The 17,775-nt window shown below is 43.1% G+C and overlaps 1 long non-coding RNA gene across 2 annotated transcripts in view; it reads right to left on the reverse strand.

Annotated features, from left to right (window-relative positions):
- Positions 1-17,775, reverse strand: part of LOC310669868 — a 126,350-nt gene that overhangs the window by 12,314 nt on the left and 96,261 nt on the right. The window contains exons 3-4 of one of the 2 annotated variants that reach the window (XR_014507439.1): positions 5,931-6,031; positions 4,544-4,626 (exon numbers count right to left, since the gene is read on the reverse strand). The exons of the other annotated variant lie outside the window; for it this stretch is intronic. This is a non-coding gene — a long non-coding RNA (uncharacterized lncRNA). Of the gene's footprint in view, positions 1-4,543; positions 4,627-5,930; positions 6,032-17,775 lie in introns of those variants that run through there. 2 annotated transcript variants of the gene reach the window in all.

Raw genomic sequence — 17,775 nt, forward strand, 5'->3', positions numbered from 1 at the left:
TATATGATTATTAAGGCTGCGTTCCGACAGCAACACTCCAACAGCTTACAGCAGAGCGTGCCTTAACACTGCCTGAGATTTTCAGTTCTCCCAAAATGTAACTTGCACATCAGTATAAGCACTCTCCTCCTTTTTGACAGGGTGCCCTTGTAAATGGTAATTTTCCGGGTGGAGGATGGGAAAGGCACTCACAGCTCATCTTGGGCAGAATGCCCTATGGGAAGCGATTTTCATGGAATATCAATGTATCCCTATAGCTACAGACACAGGGCTAGCTCCGGACGTGTAAGCTGGGAGTAACACCGCTGAGATCAATGCTTTTCATGTTGGCGGAAGGATGATCAGAATCAGGAGGGACTCGAGCCGACAGATGTAAATAGAAAGTGTTTGCACTAAGCAACAAGGTGACAGAGACAGGGAAGGCACTGTTGTATAACCAGTGTCACCATCTTTTCCCAGAATGCACAGTATGTTTTAAGGCCAGGATAAATAACTGAAGCAACACAAATCAAATAAAGCACAAGCGTTCCTTAGAAGGCGCATAGCCATAACAATATCTTGCGAATCTGTTGCATCATCTATCTGCAGCGCATGAACAGATGACAGCTTGCTTCCATCTCAGTTCTGAAAGTGCAGGGTGCATCACCAGAAATGGGAGATACCGTAACTTTTCTTTCATGGCACTCTCTCCCACACCACCACAGATCGTTCTGTGAATATTACGTCACCTCTCAGTTGCCCTCCATCTGGGTAAGCAAAAGATCAGTGTGGGAACCTACGGATGCTCTTCAGAGAAGCATCTGATTTCTGACATATTTATCTGGCTAGAGATATGGACGTTCACATAAATGAATTCAAATTAAACTCATACTGTTGTAATCAAATAGAAGATTCCTATGAGTTCGTATAGGGAGATACACATATCCAATTTTCTACTGGAGTTACATCAGTACTGTTCTTGATATCTCTCACCACATATACCGCATTTCATGAAGCTGTTTCAGATCAACTTTACATGCTGTAGAACCACAAGGAGTACACACTGAGCACCCATTTACATGTTTCCTATAGGGCAACACTGCTGCTTCCATTCAATGCTTGCTCTCAGGCTAGTCCAAATAATGCTTCCATCTTCTGCCTATGTTTCAGGTGGAGAATCAAGTGATTATATAACACACTAGCGACGCCCACCCTAGCAGAGTGTATGCTACGATTTCCCATAGTATGTAACATGTGATCCATTTATGTGGAAGAAGGTTGTGAATGTTACATTGATGGGCTCAACCATGGAGGAAGTGATAACGAAACCTTTTAATGACTAATAATTTTAATATTAAATAAAAGCACCTCTTGCTGATAATTAGACAGAAACTAAAAGGGTTCTATGTTTTCCACTACTGAGCTAAAGATCAGGATGAGATCTTGAACCAGATTCAAAAGCTGGCTGAATCTTATATTAATTTACGTACCTTCTTTCATGTATCCATATTGTCTATGCAAGCTAAATATGTGAAGTGACTAGAAAGGATACAAAGCGGGTATGCATAATGAGTGTGTGTTTAATGTGTACCTGCTAATAATATAATGTTTGAAGTGGCTTTCAATGGTTTTAAACTGCACTGTTCCTGTTTTACTTTGCTTGAAGCTTGACTTCCTTGTTAACTTGTTAAGCCGCCTTATATATTAAAAGTCCGGCTGGAAATAAAAGCGAAAGATATGTAGAAGAAAAGGGGATGACAATGTGCTTTTGCAAGATAGAGGCTTGTAGCCAATGTAGTGCTAAGTCAACATCCCATCAGTGCAAGTATTTCTGCTTGTGCAACAGGGCTTGTCCCTCACTCCAAAGAGAGCAGCAGCTAGACTGGTGACTGGGAGTGGCCGCTGAGACCATATAACACCGGTCTTGAAAGACCTACATTGGCTCCCAGTACGTTTCTGAGCACAATTCAAAGTGTTGGTGCTGACCTTTAAAGCCCTCAGCCCATTATATCTGAAGGAGCGTCTCCACCCCCATTGTTCTGCCCGTACACTGAGGTCCAGCGCTGAGGGCCTTCTGGCGGTTCCCTCACTGCGAGAGGCCAAGTTACAGGGAACCAGGCAGAGGGCCTTCTTGGTAGTGGCGCCCGCCCTGTGGAACGCCCTCCCATCAGATGTCAAAGCGATAAACAACTACCTGACATTCAGAAGACATCTGAAGGCAGCCCTGTTCAGGGAAGTTTTTAATATGTGACATTGTAGTGTATTTTTCATCTTTGTTGGAAGCCGCCCAGAGTGGCTGGGGAAACCCAGCCAGATGGGCGGGGTACAAATAATAAATAATTATTATTATTATTATTATTATAAAATGAGGATCCTTTGATGGGTTGGGGACTGACTGCTCCTCTCATTGGACTCCACATCTATCTTCCTTGCTGCCACCACAGCCATGCTCTCAGCTGAGCTGTTCGTCAGCCAGATGCCCCTACTATAGCTAGTGCAGTGGAGGCTAGTGCCCATTGGGACTGGTAAGACAGTAGGTGGAGCCAGAGCCAATGGCAGGTGGAGGCAGGACCAGAAATAGGCAGAGCCAACTAATTCTGGTTTTGTCCCCACCCTCCTTTCTGCCTCCTGAGTAAGGAGGCAGGCATGTGGAGGATGGTTTAGCACAGACTGTGCTTGGTGGGGCAGGGCCCCATTTGCCTAATGGTGCTATCTCTACAAAGCTGGAAGTGGGCATAGTACAGCAAGGTAAAGAAGAAAAAGCAGCTAAGGGTGCAGAAACAGAAGACAGAAAATGAGTGGCTGCTTAGGGAAAAGGAAGGAGAAAGGGAGACCAGTTTTCTGGATTGAAACTGTAAAAAAAGAAAGGAAGTCAAACTTTTCCCTGCATTACTCTGGCAGGCCAGATGCTTCCAACGAACAGGAAGAAAAGTAAGAGAGGTGGAACTGAACACAAGACAGGGAAGGAAAAAGGTGTGGACATAGCACTCAACCTACGAAATGTCACTGCACAGATCAAAATCACACCTCTCAGAAATTATAGTGCTAAAAGCCATCCTCGCCTCTGGAGATTGCTTTTCTCTTCTCTTCTTCTTCTTTTTTTAAAAAAGCTGGATTTTCTATTGTCTTGAAGGGAAAAAAACATGGGTGAGATCTAAAAGAGCAATGATATGACGATTGTGTCATGAAGATGCTCCATGGTGGAGAATGCATGTTCCAAATGTGGTTATTCCAAACTGAACATCTAGGCTGCATTCAGACAACAGTTTATTCCATTTTATCAATATTTCCTTAACTGATATTTTCCATGTTTTATGTGATCTTCTGCATAATGTAAAAGCCACTTCTGGAAAACCAGTGGAAATTTAGCACACTCATTTCTGTTTTATTTGCTTCCAGAAGAAAATCTGCTTGCATTCCAGAAAATCACAGGAGTTTTGGGTCAAAATTTTCCAACAGGAAATTTGGGGTGATATTCTGGCCTAACAGTTCTTCCCACCATTTAAAACATAGTATGTCATGACAGCATATCCATCAAAAAGCCATGGACCCATGATGCAACAGTGTAAATACAGTGTAAAAGGAGTAATAGTACCTGGGCCAGAAGTGCTTGCATTATAATTGGGAAAACTGATGCAATAATCCCCACCTCTGAAAGCATCCTTAGTGTGGAAGCACCCCTCTTGAAAGGTAATGTAAGGCTTGCATCTAGGTAAAGGTAAAGGTAAAGGACCCCTGGATGGTTAAGCCCAGTCAAAGGCGACTAGGGGGTTGCAGTGTTCATCTTGCTTTTCAGGCTGAGGGAGCCAGCGTTTGTCCACAGACAGCCTTCTGGGTCATGTGGCTAGCATGTCTAAACCACTTCTGGCACAACAGGATACTGTGATGAGTGCTAGAGCGCACGAAAATGCTGTTTACTTTCCAGCTGCAGTGGTACCTATTTATCTACTTGCACTGGTATGCTTTCAAACTGCTAAGTTGGCAGAAGCTGGGACAGAGCAATGGGAGCTCACCCCATCACATGGATTCAAACCACCGACCTTCCAATCAGCAAGCCCAAGAGGCTCAGTTGTTAAGACCACAACGCCACCCACTGCCCTTAAGACTTGCATCTAACTCCCTCACAACTTTGTTCTGCTAACCCAACTAATCAATGCAGTTCTAGAACCCTGCAAGTTAGCACCCATGATTTAAGGTTCTAAATTATGTGGGAAGTCTGCAGCTCCCCACTGCAGGCCTTCTGCTTCCAATGTATGGAAGACAGCAGGGAACACATCTTTGCTCTCCCCACACAAGCTTCTAATTGTGTGAGGCTTTCAATACCTGCATAGGGCCCCAGTGTCCTATTTTTGTGCTGCTTCCTGATTTGTATGCCTCTCCTCACTGTCTGCTCTTGCCAGTATTGTTGCTTAGAGGGAACATGAAGTGAAAAGAGGTGAACGCAACATACTATATGGGACAATCTTCTGCAGGAGGGGTGAATATGCGCGTCAGGAACAGTCAGTCCTGTTCTGGGTCAAATCAGAGGATTTATGATGGAACGTATCTGAACATGTTTTTTGTAGGGTCAAGGTAGGGGAGGGAGACATAGAGATCGAGGGAGTACATATCATTTGTGAATCAGCAACAAAGATGAACAGGGAAAACCTTCAGAGACAAATGAAAAAACCAAAGGTTAATTGTGTTAATATATCTACTTGGAGATATTATATTTCTACAATTGCAGTGAAAGGTGGTCATGCAACTATAGCGCAGAAAATGAGGCAATGGCCAGTCTTGTTTTTGAATGTTGGTCCACAGGGAAGACACCCTCCATGTAGAAAACTAACATGCTAATAAGAAAGCCCCATTACTTGTCTGCTTATTTATTATGTGCAGGGACCTCTGTATGTGGGAAAGCATTAAAAAATATGGCATCTCCAACCTATGTCTGAAGTGGTACAGTCCAGAGTATCCCATGCTATGGAGGAAAGGCCATGGCGCAGTGGTAGAGCATCTGCTTTGCATGCATGAGGTCCCAAATCCACTTCCCACTGAGGGAAAAGCCTGTCTGAAGCTCTGGAGAACTGCCACCAGTCAGTGTGGACAATATTGAGCTAGATAGGCCAATGGTCCGACTCAATAGACGGCAGCTTTCTATGTCCCTACTTCTCTCATTCTACATTGTGCATAGAACAGGTATTGGTGAAAACAGTGTTACCACCCCCACCATAACCCCCCATGTTTGGTTTTAAAAAATATAGTAAGAATTTAATTTAAAAAACAGTATACAGTGGTACCTCGGGTTAAGTACTTAATTCGTTCCGGAGGTCCGTTCTTAACCTGAAGCACCACTTTAGCTAATGGGGCCTCCTGCTGCTGCCACACGATTTCTGTTCTCATCCTGAAGCAAAGTTCTTAACCCGAGGTACTATTTCTGGATTAGCGGAGTCTGTAACCTGAAGCATATGTAACCTGAAGCGTATGTAACCCGAGGTACCACTGTAATAATGATTGCCATGATTTCACAATCAGGGCATGTAAAGCTGAGCTGAATTTTGAAAGTTTCATTTGCAGGTCAGCTTGAAAAAGGGCAGATGAGAATTTTGTACCGAACATCTAAATTGTGCAAAAACTTGGTTTTTTCAATGATGAAGCGCAATGTATGAAGAGCAATTTTCATACTCCTCAAAAAGCAAGTGGAGAAGAGGCAGTGCTCACTCTCTCTTTTTTGCCAGATGGAACTGGGGTTAATGTATTTGTTCCCTGGAAAAGAAGGTCATCCTGCACTGGTTATTCACATTTCCATACAGCTTGCATCACTCCAGGTTATATCTCTGTTAGTATAATTGAAGCTCACAGGAGAAGCACTGACTGATTATCCCACTGCTCTTGAAAAACCCCACTTATGCTTAAGACAGCCATGACCTGCCACTTAGAGCTTTCCACTTCATTTCTTTCTGTTGAGTCACCTTGTTTTCCAGAGCTTTCTGAATCGCGTTCCCAAGAAGCTGCTGTTCCACATTTACCTCTGGCAAGTGGAAGGGTCAAGGCAAGTCGTAAGGGCTGGTCCCTGAGGAGGCAAGCGAGAAACAGAGAAAGGGGAGAATTCATGAAATGTTATGTGTGGTGCAGTGGTTAAGAGCGGTAGAATCATAATCTGGTGAACCGGGTTCAATTCCCTGCTCTTCCACATGCAGCTGCTGGGTGACCTTGGGCTAGTCACACTTCTTTGAACTCTCTCAGCCCCACTCACCTCACAGAGTGTTTGTTGTGGGGGAGGAAGGGAAAGGAGAATGTTAGCCGCTTTGAGACTCCTTCGGGTAGTGCTAAAGCGGGATATCAAATCCAAACTCTTCATCAGATGCCAACTTGGGCGGCATCCACATTTAAAGAATGTGGGTTTCCTCAAAGAATTAGAGGTGTTGGGAATTGTAGCTCTGGGAGAGCAGTTCCCATGTGCTTAAAATGATGTCGGTGTGTTCAGAGCTGTTCCCGTGCATGGGCAATTCTGATGGGCAATTGATCCCATTACGTCCATTATGTCCCATTGCGTCCATCTGCATGTCTGACAGTTGTTTCATGCGATAAATGGAAATTTCACCACCAGCATAGCCCAAAGGGGCCCTCTGGATGTTGTGGACCCCCACTGGCAGAGGAAGTGGGTGCGGGGGGTGTGTGGTGTGCCCTAGGTGTCATCTCTGAGTGGAGTGACATCACCGCCACGCCCCCCTGGGATGCTCGCCGCTCACCCCGCCCCCTGTGGACTCCAACTCCCATCCACCCCAGCCAGCAAGACCATTAAGGATGGTGGGAGTTGCGATTCATAACATCTGAAGTGCAGCAATTTGATTCGCATAGGCGGCTTTAGGGGAGTGCAACCAGTTTGCCTGCACTGGGGGCTGAGCTGGGGAGTGCTGCAGGGGAGACTGCAACAAAGATGAGCAACAGAAGGCAGGAGGTGGTATTCTGGCATCGCAGAGGGCACTGCTGAAGTCCCATGTCCACCACTGCCCTGTTCCATAGCCCTAGTCAGGTGTTCTGTTACTTCATGCAATTAATACTGTACAAGGGAGAGTGTTGGTATGCTGGCAAGCCCTATCCCTTGCTTCCTTCATTTCATTTCGTTTCGTTTTTTTCATTTCAATTTTAATTTCCCAATCCAATCCAAATCTTTATTACGGCCATAGACCAGCATAAGGTAAAAACACCTCCATGCATAAATAAAACATGCTAGATAGGCAATAAGGCAACTGCGGAAGCAGAGTGTACACAGCCTCATTCACTCAATTACAGTAAACTAGCATAAGATAAAAACACATAAAACATGTAAATCAAACTTTCACTTTTAGACCTCTGACATATGCCAATCATAGCAGCACAATATCTCGCAACTGAATATGTTATATCAGGATTTATATCTTGGAGCAATAAGGAGATATAGAATTTCCCTGTGTGTCCTGGAAATTTTATTTTTTTTATTGTCAGGATAAACCTAGCATGTATATTTATATAATATTGGCAAGGGAGAAAAACGTGTTCAGTTGCTTCTCTGTGCCCAGAGCCACAGGGGCATTTTTAATTTGTATACCGCCTTTCTATATTACTACACAGGGTGGTTTACAAGCTGAAGAAACAACAAAATAGGCAGCAAAGATTACAAACCTAATAACAATATGATCCATTACAATGGGGGGGGGATTATAAATGGGAAAAATTATAATTTACTTAGGAGACCACTGTAAGCAGATGAAAACATTAGCAGGATTTTAATTCCACTTGTAATGTAACAAATACTATGGACAATATGACTAGATATAAAATATAGACTATGAAATAATATGCAGTTGAAAACATTGAAAATAGGACCCATGTGGGGAGCGGGGGAAAGTCTTGAGATTCAGAGAAATCTCTCTATATGGATATGTATTTGGTTTTGCTATAAATTTATATTTGCAAAATCAAAGAAAAATTATTTCAAAAAAATACACAATATGAACCGTTACCCAAAAAAAGTCAAAATAAAAACCTAACTTTAAAATAAAGCTATATCAAATAAAGCAGTATTTAATAATCCATTAGAATATAATAGTAAACAATAAAATTAGAAGAGCAAATAATTAAACAGTTTAAACTTAACCTTTGCAATAAAGAATCACTAAACTATAATCAATAAAAATAATGGCCAGTCACAATGCATAAAATACCACCAAACATGCAAAACCATGTAAAAGGGTCAGATTGAGAAACAAGGACACACATCTTATAAAATTATTTTTTTAAAAAAAAAAAATCCTTCCCCTTCTTTACAGTCCTCCATGAATTGAAGGCTGAACCTCTGAAGTTCTGAAGGCTCCAGGAGTACAGGAAGCATCCGGCTTCAGTTCTCCCTCAACCTTATGGAAGACTTGCAAAACATGCACCAAAGGCAAAGGGGTTGCCAGCATGCCTTCCTTTTCCCTCAGGCAGTTTTCAGCCCATGGAGATCCACAGCAGCTGCAGAAGACTCATGAAACCTGCTGTTGAGAATTTTGTGAGGGTCCCCCCCCCCCCCGCCTACATGAAATACTAAAGTTGTATTCTCTCTACGAAGTAGACGAAGGCAGACGTTTTTGGTTTAGGAAATAAACATATTTATTATTATCAGGAGAATCATTCCCTGAAATCCCTTCTCTTTTGGTATGGCAAAGTAAACTTGCAGATGTGCTCCCACATGGTAAGAATACAAGCTATTACATCCTGAAAATTATTAGTAAATGCAAAGATAACATTTCAGCTCGGTTGTGTCCTTATGTGCGTTGCCCTCTGAAACAAGGGGTCCAAAACAGTAGAGAAAAGGGAGGATTAATTGTTGCTCATATATGAGTTTATTTACAGAAACTAATTTGTGTGTGTGTGTTCCTTTTTTTGAGATTTTTCCAGAAGAAGAAAATCCATTGCTGGACTGATGCTCCTGCAATCTAACTAGGACTTCTAACTAAAACTGGTGGTTTTTAAAGAGAAAAAAAATCTATGTGACACATGTCTCAAGATCTGCCAGGCCCTATGTTTGATACCCTTGGTTGATGTTGTGTTCCCACCTGTACCTTCCCTGCCTCATTATCAGATATTGCACAGGCACTGCAGTTTCTGAGCACACTATATCACGTCAGTTGTATAGACATCTTGCACATAAGCAGCATCCATTTCATCCCACATAGGGAAATGAGGGCTGCTGCCAGACACAATCACTCCATCATCTATCTATCATCTATCTATCATCTATCTATCTATCTGTCTATCTATCTATCTATCTATCCACACACACACACAGAGAGAGAGAGAGAGAGAGAGAGAGAGCTACTTCACCCTTTCTGCTTTCTGTTCTATAATGACTTCGTTACAGATAAATTAGGCATGCTAGGAAAGGGTAAATCAATCCACAGTGAAAGGTGGGATGGAAGAGGGAGAAGTGCTCTCTGCCACAGCTCCAGTTTGCACTGACAAAGCATATTACTGCAAGCAAAGGTGAGCAAAACACAGGGTTTTACATTGGTATGCAAGTACTGCTGCTTTGGTTTTCTTATATTGGAAGAGTCTGGTGCTCCTGGGGACTGATTTAGACTCCAGCTATTCAAAATATACACCAGCCAACGCGACTCACCATACCACTGTATCTCTAGTCACAGGCCACCTCATAAATCTGCCAAGTACCCGCAATGCGCCCACACTCAGATCTGCAAACGTCCTTCTTAAAGCAATAACGGAATCTCACAGATCTCTGCCAATGCGCCTTCGGTAGTCCTGGCGTGCGCACACACCCCATTCCTGAATAGAACATGGCTCTTCTCTCCCACCCCCTTCTTCTTCTTCTTCTTTTTTAATAGCACCTTCATTACTCAAGGTAGCCTGGAAAGCTTTATGAAGCAAAGCAGGTAGTTCAATATTGGCAAGGCAGCTTCTGTGCATGCAGACGAAACCGCCATTACAGGCTCAGCAGCAATACAAACAGCCTCTGCCATGCCACCCTTTTGTTAAATGAAGACAGGGGGATGCTGATCTAAACTGCAGGCTTATGAGCGCTCTGGATTCTGTTTTAGTTAGCTCTGGTGTCCCATTGAGCCAGAAGCGGTTAAGTCATGCTGGCCATAAGATCTAAAATGCTGGCTCTTTGGGGGGGGGGTTTCTTCTATTGGGTTGCTGGTTTTGTTTTGGTTTTATGTATTTTGTATGTATTTTATATTTTATGTGAACCACCCTGAGACCTTTGGGTATAGGGTGGTATAGAAATGAAATCTCCTTTTCATTAAGTTCTACAAGACTATAACTTTCCCCTACATGATGAGCATGTAGGTCTCATCCCCAGCATCTCTAGATAGGACTGTGCAAAAATCCCAAACCCTAAACAGCCACCACTAGTCAGAGTAGAGCAGCTGTGAGGAACGTTTAGCCCTTCAGATGTTGCATGGCTAGTAGTCAGGGATGATGGGAGTTGTAGTCCAGCAATATGTGGAGGGCCAAATGTCCCCCACACCCGGTTTAGAGAATACAGAGCTTTATTGTGTGTGCCCTATACGCAGGAGCCAACTCCATGGGCTGAGGTCCCTTTGGGCCCCCCAATAAAATAGTTGATGCATGTGTCATAGGGCAGGGCTTACCAACTTACCAATAAGTACCAACTTATTCAAGTTGGCACCCCTTGCCCTATGTATGCATGTGTGTGCATGCACTCACCCTGGGGTGAACTAGGGGCTTGGCATAGCCCTAATCGGGACTTTAACTCTTAATTGAATATGTGGTTAGCGGCATTCCTCTTGATCTGATAAGACTATAGAGCATTTGTTCACATTTGTTTATAGAGTGGTAATGTGGCAGTGAGGATTCATCCTGGTGCATTTACAGGGTGCTCACGGGTCTCCCTATGAATCATCTGTTCATCCCACACTTTTCAGTGCATTCCCTGTCACTTTCCTATCTGCAAAAAGTCTGGTTTTTGTTTTGTTTGGGGTTTTGGTTTTTCATGGATTTCTTCCAATAGAGTGAGAGATTGCTTCAAGACACTTTCATTGGACACACCTAAATTTCTGGTATGAACTTGAATTACCCCAAGAAAATAGCAACAGAATGGAGGTAGACTGTTTTCAGCACTAAAGAAAACAGAAATATGGAGGAAGCCATTTCCAACTTCCCTCAGCAGCAGAATTTGTCAAATTTGCACTTCCCAAAATAGTATGAGAACGGAAGCATGGTGATACTTCAAAATTTCCACATATCTGAATTTTGTGATCCAGTTCTTCAATCAATGTTTATAAATGTTTATAAAAATGAATTATATTATGAGAAATCGCTTGCAAAAATGTGTGCATTAGTCAAAACTTCAGGAAAAAATGTAATAATTAGAAATTAACAGAAAAATGTTGAGCAATCCTTTCTAAAAAAAAAAAATGCAATTTGCTGCAGAAATGTGGAGAACGGGTTGGGAAAATGAGAAATGAAATTGGCAGATCATTCTAACCCTTGTTGAGGGTGAGACGCAAGGAGAGCATTCTACCCAAGGCTATGTTTGAATCTCTCTGCCTGTCAACACCAGACCATTGCTTTTGTAGCAGGGAGATGAGCTTCTGCATCACAGCCAGCTCATAAACAATTAACTTGCCCAGCCATAACTCGGTATATCTAAGAATACCATTTGGAACACCATCTCAACAACCCAGGTCACATCATTCACAAAAAGCTACAGATACAAAGTTGGGGATGGTAGCGAGCCTATCTCTTATGCCTGGCATTGTGTAGACTGAGGGGAAGTGTGTTGGCATCTTACCCAGAGTTAGTTCCAGGCTTCACAGGGCCCTTGGTAAAGGGTCCTCTGGTGGGATTATGGCTATGTTGGCAAGTTTACCTGGCAGTGGCTGTAGGAGCAGTAGGTGGCCATTTAAGTTCCCCACAGTGCCCTGGAATGATGCATCTCCAGAGGTATTGCAGGAAATTGATTGGGCTTGCAGACCCAGAAAGCAGGGCCAGAGTAAGTGCCAGCCGACCTTGCCCAGGATCTGGGAGCTGTCCAAGGATATCTGGTGCTGATGGCAGGTGTCATCCCATCCCACTTCCTTAATGCAAACCAATGCTTTGTCCTTCACCCACCAGTAGTTCCTACTCAGTTTTGTAGGATGCAATCCAGAAAACAACTGGCGGGGGAAGCAAAACCTCTCTCCTTAACCCCTAGAGTAGGCAACTGTTGGCTTGTGCTAAAGGGGGCCACAACACAATTCACCTGACCTTCTTCCACCTTCCCTGCCGTCATCATGACAGGCATTTCACTACTGATTCTGTAAAAGCTTTGATAGATGACAGAACTGTCGTTAATGCAAATTTAGCTCTTAGGAAGTATGAATTATGCTTTCCTCTGTGCCTGATCGGCAAAGGTTATATTAATCTGTTACACAGGCTGGCTCTCAAGTCAAGACTGCAAGTTGTCTTCAGTCCTAGAATGCTGGTTGCTTCTTCTTTATTTATTAAATTTATATCCTGTCCTTCCTCTCAAAGGTCACTAGTAACAGGGTCGGCCCTGCGATGAAGCAAAGAGAGGCAGCTGCCTCAGGTGGCAGATGCTAAGGTGCAGGGAGTAGCCAGTGCTGTGGTGCCCTGCAGATGTCTGCTCCCCCATCCCCATCCCCCTTCCCACCAAAGCACTCTCTCTTGTAGCAGGCAACATTCTTGATTTCAAAGGAAAATGACGCATGATCTCTTGTCAACCATACAGATCCATGGTGCTGGGCTGGAGCATAAAAACAGCTCTGAAATAAATGGCTAGTTTAATTGGATTGATGGAGAAAGCTCCCTGTTCCAAAGGAAGCGGCACAGGAAATCATTTACAGTACAGATAATGAAAAGCCATGCCTTACGACGTGGTTTGCATCAAGGTGGTCTAGTTTATTGATTTGTGTATGCTTTTGGAAGTTTTGTGCTTCTGTTACTGGTATTTATAAACACCCGCACACTCACGCACACACACCTGTGTGTTCTTTTTCTACAGTAATATCATTTCCTATTGGCAAGATATTTATTCATTTATGAAATTTATGCATTGCTTTTCTGCTAAAAACCACTCAAGGCAATGGGCAATCAATAATATTTCAAATACAGTAAGAAGGTCTCCACACAAATTATAAACCCATTAGTCACAGGTCCGGAGAAAGTGAAGAAAGATACATGCTTACCATTTTGCATTCAAAGTGTATATTACATGTCAAAAAAAAATATGCTTTTACATGGTTTGGGGGTTAGCGATCTTGGGAGCCAAGATGTCAGTGAGCATTTTGTGCATTACTTTCATACGGGTGGTTGATATTTATTTATTTATTATTTTGCTTTGGTCTGCCCTTGCACTAATGACATCGGTAACAGTGGAATGATGCCAGTTGCAGTGCGGTCTAGACAGAACACAGGGAATTGGTCATCGGTGGGTATTGGTAACAATGGCAATCATTAGCAGCAGGATATTAACTGCTCTGGAGCTGTAGGAGCTCCTCATCAGGACACAGGATGTCCAGGGCCCAGCCCAACTTCAAACCATGCCGGAGGGGAAATGGCTAAAGCAATCTCCATTCTCACCTCTAGAACCACAAAGTTCAATTTCCTTTGTAACTGCAAAGCGGCCTCAAAATTCAAAGGGCAGACCAAACCACAGACCTAGAGGGAGCAGCTGAAGAGCATTAACTCGAATTTGTTTGCAGATCAATCACAATCTTACATTAAGTGAATATTATTCCACTCTCTCCCATGCATTTCACTATCACTTTTCTTACTGTAAAATGTCTGATTTTCTTGAGTAGCCTGATTGTTCTGCAAGGGCACCAAACCAACTTCAACTGCTCAACCTGAGCTTGCTAGCATGCTGCTGAATCCCATCCACAAAGTTCTGACAGTCTGGAAGAGGCCTTCAGCTTCAGAAGGACTTTCATCCAACAATGATCTTGAACATCCAATTGCCATTCAAAAGGAACAAGCCCCTCTCACACCACCACCTTCTCAAGCCTTTTTACATGGGCATATGAATGTTCTTTATGTCCCACTTTAAGCATTAACTTGAACAGAATTCCTGGCCCATCAGCATTTTTTGAAATGATTTTGTTTGCAACGCTTATAGCTCCGGTTATTTATCAAGGAGATCAGCTTTCTCCAGTCTTGGGGGACAGAGAAAGTAGCAAGCTCTGTGAAATCACAAGATTGCATATGGTGGACTATGAAAGCCATCAGTTTTGCAACTTAAATACACTAAGCTATCCCCACCCTGCTACTGGGTAATGAGGTGATATGGTTTACCAAGGTAGTTGAGATTGATTTACTGATCTCAGACAAATGATCCATAGAATCATAGAATTGAAAGGTACCATGAAGATCATCTAATCCCAAGCTCAATGTAGGGTCTGCAATGTGGGATGCAGCTACATCATCCATGGCCAGTCTCTGCTTAAACACACCAAGTGAAGAAGGTCCCACCACTTCCCAAGGCAGCCTGTCCTTCATGAAGCTTATTCTCCTTTCTAAGAGCCAGTATGGTGTAGTAGTTAAGAGTGGTAGACTCGTAATCTGGTGAACCGGGTTCGCGTCTCGGCTCCTCCACATGCAGCTGCTGGGTGACCTTGGGCTAGTCACACTTCTGTGAAGTCTCTCAGCCCCACTCACCTCACAGAGTGCTTGTTGTGGGGGAGGAAGGGAAAGGAGATTGTTAGCCGCTTTGAGACTCCTTCGGGTAGTGATAAAGCAGGATATAAAATCCAAACAACAACTCTTCCTCCTCCTCTTCTTCTTCTTCTTCTTCCTGTAAGTTGGTTCTAGAGTCCAGCTTTGGAACAAATCTGCTCCATCAGCCATTCAGCTATCATGTCTCCCTTTCTTCTCTTCTCTATATTTAACTCATTCAACTGTTTCACTTAGAAATTGTCTTTCAGACGACACACTCGTTTGCTCATGTCCATCTTTAAAAGACCAGCACAGAACAGAGCAGAATGATTCGTTCTCAAGATCTGGACACTAAGCTCCTGTCAATTCAGCCTGAGATTTCATTCACTTTTTTTTAGCAGCTGTGTCATGCCACCGGCTCATCTTCAGCTTACGATAATCTAAGACACCCAGATCCCTTATACATGTACTGCTGCCAAGCCAAATCTTCTCCCTCCTGTATTTGTGCCTTTGATTCCTTCACATGCATCTCTGAGGAATTTCATCTTGTAAGTTTCATGCATGTCATCTTCAGATCTGACAAGCATCCCCTCTGCTCTTCAGAACCACCCATCCCTCATGAATGCTTTTCTCCCTCAGAATATCTAGCCATGGCATCCTATCCAACTTTTCTCTGAGCTCTCTGAAGCCCATTGTCCAGAGTTTCAGATTATATGCCCGACTATGCTGAGTTTTCACATCGCCTGCTGTCACCATTTCCAAGAGGACACAGCCACCTCCCCCCCAAGGTTCCTGCCACTTCTATTTCTTCAGTCTGTTCTTCTTTGTAGGTCAGGATTAAGTCAAGGATAGCAGATCCCCATGTTCCCTTGTCCACCTTTTCAGAGATGAAGTTGTCAGGAATTTATTGGACATTCCATATGGTGCCTTATTTTCTCGCCAGGCTGTGAAGCAGGGAATTGAGAGGACGAGAGTCATCTGTGTGTGTGTGTGCTTGTTGTTTTCAACTTCACCATGAAATGAGCTGTCATTTTGAAAGGGTAGAAAGAACTGAAGAAGATGACGAAACAGGACTGAGCATGGTTATGGAATACAGTTTTAGATATTCCAACAGCTTACAGAAGGGGCTGGGAAGCCTCAGACAAAGGGGCTAAATATTCACATTTATTCCTCTGGACACTTATGTCTCTGGCCCCACCAACCCCTGGCATATGACCCCCAGAAAGGAATGTTTCCAAATAATCAGGGCCTACCAAGTGACTATTGCAGGGATAACCAGTGTGGTGTCCTCCAGATGTTTTAAACCACACCTCCCATCAGCCCCTTTCAGCATGGCCAGTGGTAGAGGATGATGGGAGTTGCAGTCCAAAACATATGGAGGGCCCCATGTTGTCTATCCCTGGGCCACTGAATATCTAGCAAAAAAGTCCAATAGACCCTGAGGTTTCAGGGGCAGAAACAATGCTACATTTCTGCGGAGTTTTGATGTATTTTTTCTACTACATAGAATGAGAGCTCTTACATCTCTAGAACCCTCTCCATAAAATGTTTAGAATGTAAACGAACTGTATATTCACTACAGACATATATTGGTGTGTTTAATGACTATTGCTCTGAAATTCTATAGGCTCCAGGGCAAAATAGGAAATAACTTCCCGTGAAAGCAGATGGAGCTCTATACAAATCCTCGGCAAAGTACTTGAGTGTGTCTGACAATTTACAATAATATATTTTAGCACAATGGAAGCACAAGTGACTGTACATTAACTTGCTTGACCAAGGTCACATAAGAAATCCTCATAAATAGAAGGGCAATAATACTTCTGCTAAATCAGGCCTCCCTATTAAAACGGAAGGATCTCTGTGAAGTATTGTTTTTACATTTCCTCTAGCGTGTTAGCTGTTAATCTTCTTTATGAATTCCACAATTTTTAATCTCAGTTCGTAGTCACAATTAAATATTCAAACCCTTTAAATATTCAAAGCACTTTGCAACCCTTATGTGAGCTTCTCAGGACACAGTTCCATTTTAGGAAAGAGAGCTGAGGATGGGGCTCAGAGACAATGACTTTAGCCATGACTACCCAGTGAGCCTGTGGGTAAGGTAGAATTTGAACTCAAGTTTCCTAAATATGCAGCCTATCAGACTATGCTGACTTTTGCTGTTATTTATCTGTGTGAATAACACAGGAAACCAACCTATGCTGTCTCAGGCCATTGACTGGTAGTGGCTCTGTAGGCAAGAATCTCTTCTAGACGGGGGTCGAACCTGTGACCTTCTGCATGCAGAGCAGATGCTCTGCCACTGAGCTATGACCACTTCCCCAAGTAGCTGGCTTGTGGGAACCCTTGTGCTAATGCAAAATAGAATTTCTCTGCTACATAAGAAGCAGAAGAGATGACAATTTTTTAAAAAATCACAAACGATGAATTTAAATATTGCCGTGTTTTATAACTAGGAGAAAAAGAAATCACTAATTATGAATGCACAACCCATCTGGCCTTCTCCCTGCAAATGCAAACAGGCCCATCCCCAAGAAGCAGTAAGGCCAGGCCAGTGCTCAGCAGGCCAAAAAAAGGGGACATGCTGATGTCAGAATTACTGCCAATCGCACATGGATTGCCAACATTTGTTTTAAAAATACAGGCCCCCTAAGCAAAGCTGAAGACACAGCTTTTTGAGCCAGGAGCAGAATCACAGGAAGGGCAAGAGGAACAGCAAACCTATTTATCATTTATTTCCAATATTTGTCTACTGTTTTTCACCACCTTGTGGTCACAAAGCAGTTTCTGATAACACTCCATAAAACAAACCATCAACCAACATAATATGGTGTTGAAAACCGCAATGTGCAAGTAAAAAAAAAAAAACAGATTCCCCAAACACTCCTGTGATCCAGAGCAGGCTTAACCAAGTCCACCATAAGCCTCAGCAATCAATTACGTTTGAAATGGTGAAGGAAGCTCAAGGATGTAACCATCTGTACCTTCTGGGGAAGGGAGTTCCACAGCTAGGGTGCAATGACCAAGATGTCCTACTTCCCCAAACACTGAGACACTCTTGACCAGCAAAGAAGCAGAAGCAAAAGAAGAGTAGTAGTTTGGATTTGATATCCCACTTTATCACTACCCTAAGGGGTCTCAAAGCGGCTAACA

This window comes from Podarcis tiliguerta, assembly GCF_965153285.1.
Source record: "Podarcis tiliguerta genome assembly, chromosome: 2".
NCBI classification, from domain to species: Eukaryota; Metazoa; Chordata; class Lepidosauria; order Squamata; family Lacertidae; genus Podarcis; species Podarcis tiliguerta.